Source organism: Chaetura pelagica, unplaced genomic scaffold (assembly GCF_000747805.2).
Source record: "Chaetura pelagica isolate M959 unplaced genomic scaffold, ChaPel_1.0 scaffold68, whole genome shotgun sequence".
Lineage (NCBI taxonomy): Eukaryota > Metazoa > Chordata > Aves > Apodiformes > Apodidae > Chaetura > Chaetura pelagica.
In genome coordinates this window covers 3,272,548-3,279,701 of record NW_009954407.1, presented here as the reverse complement: position 1 = coordinate 3,279,701, position 7,154 = coordinate 3,272,548, and positions in this window count along the sequence as shown.

Sequence of the window (7,154 nt, the reverse complement as noted above, 5' to 3'; positions counted from 1 at the left end):
GGCTAAGCTAAAAAAATATAAAACAAAAATGTTTTAACTGAGGTAGGTGCCAAGGACATTAAAAAGAAATCAGTCTAAAACATACAAGTTTTATGAAGTTATAAAGTAACTGAAAATGTGGCAATCCAATGGGAATTCTACAGAGGCTACAATAGTGTACTGCACAACCAGCTTCATCTTTTACTCAGAAAAAAACCAAGCAAATAAACAGAAGAGCTGCAACCATTCACTAAGAACTTTAGGACATTATAGTAGCAGATGGGGAGGCAGGGAAAAACACCAGTTAATAGCAGGGAAAGGAGGAAAAACAATTTTCCTTCACAAGGAAAGTGAAAGTCTTCTAATTCCTATTGCAAGCTCACATTTGTGAGTGGCTAGTTGCAGGAGAAACTGTTGGTAGAGTCAAGAGAGATTAATGAGAGGAGGAAGCTGAAAGACGTGTATTCTTAGCCAGCCAAAGTGAGTTAAAGCATTCGCAGAACTGTTGAGCTTGATAAAACAAGTTATTATGAAGCTTCATTTTATCTTGATTCTGAGAGGAACCAGCTACCTCAGTACTTCACCATGTTCTTTGTTGTAAAGGTGAGATGAGATTCAGGAGAGTTTATGACTTAGTTTTTCAGCAGTGGTAGTCAAAGTAAAAGGCAAGTAAAGGGCAAGAATTGAGCTCAGCATTTTCATTTTCCACATGGGATGTTATATATTACATTTGCATTTTATATGTTACATACAACTCTCCGAGCATTTCCCTTCTGACATTTATGCCATATGAGATGGTTGAGTATCTGTTCACTTGCATTACTGTTATCACTTTTAAATTATGGTAGATTCTTGCTGACACGAACATACAGACTTTACCATAAAGCGAGCACAGGCAAGAGAGAGAGGCAAGCAAGCACAGGCAGGACAGGAAGGAATAAGAGAAAGAAAAGCAGAAGAAATAAAGGTAGAGATGAAGAGAGGGAGTGAGTGAGGAAGGAAGACAGATAACATTTTTAAAAGGCTTAATTCTTTGTTGTTCTATAACTTTTTCTGTACTGACAAGCTACTTCAGAACTCTCAATCCCAATTTCTTAGCTTTAAATAGGAGATAATGTGACTTAAACAACTTTCTCCAGTGCTTTGAAAAGCTGAAATAACAAGCAGCTTGTACAGGAAAAAAGAAAGGAAAATATTTTTATATTTCTGCTAAAGAGCTTCTTTATATCCTTCTACTAGGAAAAAGCTGTTCCCTTTTACTCAAGAAAGAGTGGAAGGTTGTTATGATAGAAGTCAGAACCATCTGTCTAGGACACTTATGTTCTCTTAATTTTCTTTGCTTCAACTTTAGTCTCTCAAAAGCTCTGTTGTTTTTCAGACTGCGTATTTCCATTGATATTTTCACACCCAGACCACTACTGGAACTTTCAAATTTCTTTGCATAGGAAAGGATATCGGTAAGGTAATAAAACTGTTAATTCTAATATATTTTTGGTAATGCTCATAGGAGATCTTAGGAAAAAAAAGGAGGGAATCAAGTTACTAAACTAAGAATATCTCCAGGTTTTTATAAGTTCACAGACTGGAGAGGGAGGTGAGGGCCACAAGGAGAGAAGGGGAGAAGAATGATGGTGCTTGGCACTGACGCAGCTTGGTGAGAAGTGTCCTTGCTCCAGCAAGAGGAAATGAGTTTCCACTCACTCTGCTCAGGTACAGGAGGTTGTCAAAGAAATTCAAATGATGAACAACAGATCTTTTAATGAGTTTTCTAACCTGGATTTTATTGGCAACGAAAGCATTACAGTCTCCCCGCTTGCTTCACTACTTTTTCAGAAATATTTGACAGGTACATGTCTTGTCAATGTACTCATTATTTGGAATCCATTGAGTTTCTGTATTTGTTTGTACATTAGCAAAAATAAAATCCTCTTATTAAATTTCAACACAGGCACCTAAATTCTGCTTTTGTACTGCTTAGAGTCTACATAGTCCTTCAGAAAAGACAGGACAAAATGTGAAAAGGAGTGTAGAGTTCAATGAAATTAGAGAAGTAGAAAGGTCTATTTCTGGGGATGGTAAACAAAAGTAAAATAATTAAAGAGAGCTGTTACCTTTAAAAAAAAAAAAGTAAAGAAAAAGTAAAGGACTAATTACAAATTATCTCCCTGCAGAGGAAAAATAGGGAGACTACCAAGAGATCAGTGATTAAATTCCACACACAAAAATGAAGAATATAGAACATAGGACTAAGGCCAGATTACTAAGGGAGAATTTAAAAGAGTAACACAGACATGTAGAGATAAAATTATAAAGAAAAAGGATGTAACAAGATTAAAGAGGCAATTATTTCAAGGGAAAAAAAAGCATCATTGAATCATCTTACAAGGATCAGAGTAGATGCAAACAAAGGACCAAGTAAAGGCAAACTACTAACCAAGGATAGTTTTAGGTGGTCTTTTTGTATCAGTCTTCAGTAGAAAGGTTTCCTGCCATCATATACCAATATTTTCCATATTAATCACATATTAACAATGAAGGTGTAAAAATACAATCTTAAATAATGAATGCAAACATTTAAAGGGTCTCAGAAAGGATATTGTATTTGTAGTGATATGGGCCTTGTTTAGGTGCTCTAAGGAACTCTTAGAACTACTGGCATTATCTAACAATGGGAAAGTATCCAGAATATTGGAGAAATGCAATATTTAGTACAGGAAACAGCCAAGTAGATGCCAGTTCTGCTAAGAAGGATATGTAATTACAGAGGATCACATCCTACACAATCAAAAAGTCCTCCTGCTCTTTGCTGGGAGGCAAAACAGCAGTACAGTCAGGAAGGTGTATAACAGATGAGTGTGAGAGTGCCCAGAAACAGTCTGGATAAAACAAAGCATGAAGGACGTAGAAATAATTGCTCAATCTAAGTGCTATTAATGGTGTCAAATTCAATATTTGTACTTCTTTCATACAAAGAAAATAGTTACGATTCATGTGAAAGCACTGCTAAATTGTTACAAATCATAATATATATATGTTAACATGTTTCTTCTGGTAGAAAATCAGCTTAAAGGGAGGAAATGATTTATTAAATTATACTGTTTAATCCACAGAAGAGGAGGGAAAGAAATTTTAGGTCAGATTTATTTGGCTAAATGCAGACATTTAAGGCACAAACGTCAACATTTCAGCTCATTGTTTAGACTCCATAGCTTATGCAGACAAACAAGTTCTTATGCAAATTCAACTAATCTAGGTGTAGATCTGAGAATAGAGTGTAGTCTGAAATAGAGTAGATAAACAATGCCCTGGAGATGACTACTTTTTTTTCCATTGACCACAAAGGGGAAGTTAGAATGAAATCTCAGATATATATAGGTAGACACTGAACATATCAAAAGAGAAACGAGAACACTTTAACCTTGTGTGTCACAGAGCCAAAGCACAGGAAATACAGCAGCAATATGTGAAAAACAAATGGCAAAAGCTTTAGAGTTTGGAATGGGATAAAAGTTGAGCTAAAGATTTTGATTTGTGCTCTTCCTGTTCACCTGAAGAGGGGGGAAAAAAAAAAAAAAAAAAAAAAAAAAAAAGTAGCGACCATTATTCAGAGAAGAGTACTGGCTTATTCTTAGACTTTAAATGGGGTATTCTAACTTAATTTAGATGAAGAAAACATGGAAGCAAGTTCAAATAGTCATGAGGATCTTTGCTCATCACTTCCCAATGCAATGTATGATTTTACCATTTTCTTTCTGTTTCTTTTTTTTATTATTTTTTTTTCAGTGCACTAAGTGCTAAGTTGCACAGTCAGGGAGGGAAACGGATACTCTGTTCTTAAGGGATTTTGAGGATGTGCAACACCAAGCTAAAAGCCAGGGCTTATTGACTATTCTGTGCTATGGAAAGTACTTGCTTGCATATTGCAAATCCTAAAAATTCCCTGTGGTTCTCTGACTACCTGTGTCTAGAGCGAATCCCACAAGTCCATTAGGGAGTGCACTCATTCCCTTACTACTTCTCAGAAACCACAATTCACTAAGAATATTTTTTCCATGGTTCTTAAAGGGATTGCATTAATACCATTTGCTGCACCAGAATGCATGTTAAGAGAATGCTCCTGACCTCTGCCTGAAAAAGTGGTGGAACATTTAAAGGAAAAGGACAGACACTAAAACTTGCAGAATTCCCCAGTACTCAGCAAAGCTCTTCCTCCCTGACGTATGAAAAAACAGACTGACTATCTAAATCATAGCAAGAATTCCCTTACTTTCTAACTCAGCAGTCACAGAACAACTATTAAATACACCTCTGGGAAACTTAAGGTTTATTGATGCATGCTTGATGTGCATTTTAAGTCCAGCTTGTAGTACATGTCCAGAATATTGAGTGACTGATGTGCTCTGCAAATAATCTTCAAGACCAAAGTTCATTTCTCAGGTGAAGACTGTTATAAGAGACAGAGATTTACTTTTCAGCATGATCAGCCAGACTCAACAGTAACATCTTATCCGTTAGGGGCCTGAGACGTACTCTGAGTAAAATGCATGGTTTCAGTTTCCTGTTTTTCTTTTTGATGCTTATATGTAAAAAAAAAGGAAGAATTTGGAAAGAATGGGAAGAGTCTTTGTCCTATAATGCAGGTTTGGATGCACAAGCAACATGTCACACTAGCTAAATATTTAGATAAACAAAGATGTATATATATTTAAAAGTGTTAAAGAATTCCTATGTTTTCTTTTAATTTTATTCAATATACTGCTTTGGGAATTATCCATTGTCTTAATTGTACTGATTCCTAAGTTAGAGTCAGCTTCCAGACTCTATTAAATAGAACATTTGTTAAGTGCTTTCCTATATTCAGAGGAGGATAAATTTATGGATTGTGTGCCACATGATTTCCCAACCTTGGTGCCAAGCCATGTCTGACACTGCAAGGTTATTCTCTGCACCAAAAATATGCTTACACATTATCAACATGACAGAAAGGTAACTGTTGTACAAGACAAATATTGTTCCTTTTTCATATGCGTCGTACACAGACAATGACAACTGAAAAGGACTGAAAAAGAGCAGACAGCAAAACTGCTATTTGGAGAATGCTAACAAGTGTCTCTTCTTTCCTGGTTTTTGTAACACCCATAAACACAGAGAAGCCTAAGTGCTTTCCAAGATATTCAGGTCTGGAAAGGCTAAAGTCTCTTGGCCTCAAGTGCTGAAGCATTAGAAACAAATGTAATTAGAAAAATGTGTTTGAATGCCAAAAACAGTGGTAATGCTGATCCACATAGTTTTGGTCTAATGTGGGATGTTTAATATCTGCCACAGATATATTCTGTTAGCTGCATGTTATGCTTTTCCACTGTCTGCAGCCAAAATGCAGACATCCAGACTCATGGTGGACCATACAAACATCACAAAGACCAGCAGCATAGAGCTCTAGCTTTTCTTAAACAGAGCTTTGCCAAGCTCTTGACTAGCCCCTTCTGTCTCTAGTTATCTTAAATTATCTTTAAAGTTATAAGGAAAAAAGAAACAAGTAACAGACATCAAACTTTTTTAGTAGCAGAAGAGGGTACACAGGCCTCCCACCACATTGTTTGGTACTGAAATCTGAAGCTGATTAATCACAGAATCATGGAATGGTTTGAGTTGGAAGAGACCTTAAACATAATCTAATTCCAACTCCTCTGCATTGGCAGGGACATCTCCCACTAGATCAGATTGCTTAGAGCTCCATCCAACCTGCCCCTGAATGCTTCCAGGGACAGGGCTTCCACAACTTCCCTGGGCAACCTGTTTGAATGCCTCACCACCTCACACTAAAGAATTTCCTCCTAATGTTTAACCTAAATCTGACCTCTTCCAGTTTTAATCCATTACTCCTTGTCCTCTCACTACAAACCCTTGTAAAAAGTCCCTCCCCAGCTTTCTGTAGGCCCCCTTCAAGTACAGGAAGACTCCTATGAAGTCTCCTGGGAGCCTTCTCATCTGCAGGCTGAATAGCCCCAACTTTCTCAGCCTGTCCTTGTAGGAGAGGTGTTCCAGCCCTCAGATCATCTTCATGGGCCTCCTCTGAACTTTATTAATGAGCTCCATGTCCTTCTTATATTAGGGGCACCAAAAGTTAGCACAGGTCCTGTATGAACATTATCAGTCGTCAACTCATACTAGAATTGGAACAGTGACTGCTATATTTGCTCCTTTGTGCCAATTGAGAAAATATGAGTTGAGGTGAAACAGATGACACTGATGTGTGTTGCTGTGGGCACATTTGACAATAAGCATATCATAATGGCTCAACTTCTTGAATGCTGTCAGTGGCATTTAAAGCTACAAGGATTTACTGATCTACTGGAGGCAACAAGCAGAAACATGTCTGTATTTCTTCACAAGTCGAGTGAAAATAAAAACCTTAAGCTTATGCATCTTTTTCACTGGTGTTCGAGTGACACCAGGGCCAATTTTTGATAAGACAACGAATGGGAAATAGCTTGTTTAATGAAATATGAAAGCCATTATAGTGCAAGAGTTTCACAACGTTGAGCTAATGGCACACAGTGTGAGGAGGAAAAAAAATAAGTGGCATTTTATAGTACATAGAAGTGGTTTTCCCGTGTAAATTGTATGAATGCAAGAAATGAATAGATTTTGTAAGTCTGGCAAATGACAATATAAGGAAGTTGTGACATATAACAGTGTTTGATGGTTGCTTATGGCTATTGGCATCTCTTGCACAGTTATGATGCCCTGAATCACAAAATGACATTCTTTCAGTAGCGAGATTCGAAGACCTCATTGTAGTTACTACATCACCAGGTAACACTTCTAAATTAGTTGTAAAGAGAATAAAATTTACTTCAATGCATGAAGTCATGAAGGTGTTCATCATGCTCAGGCCAAAAGAAATTATGAAGATACTGCTTAATGAAGCTGTTACACATACCACATCTTAAAAAAATGTTAATATTTTATGATACTTGGGTCACATAATTTAAAAAATCAATTTCCTGAAGAATTCTAAAATTTTGTTCTGGCTGATTTTGGGCATTATTCCAGGATGTGTCTATGGACTAAACCACTTCTTATTTCCCTTCTTATTTTGCAATTAATTCTCATAATCTGTTTACAGGTTTTTTTGAGTGATGTACATTGGATTAAATAGCTACCAATTCCTT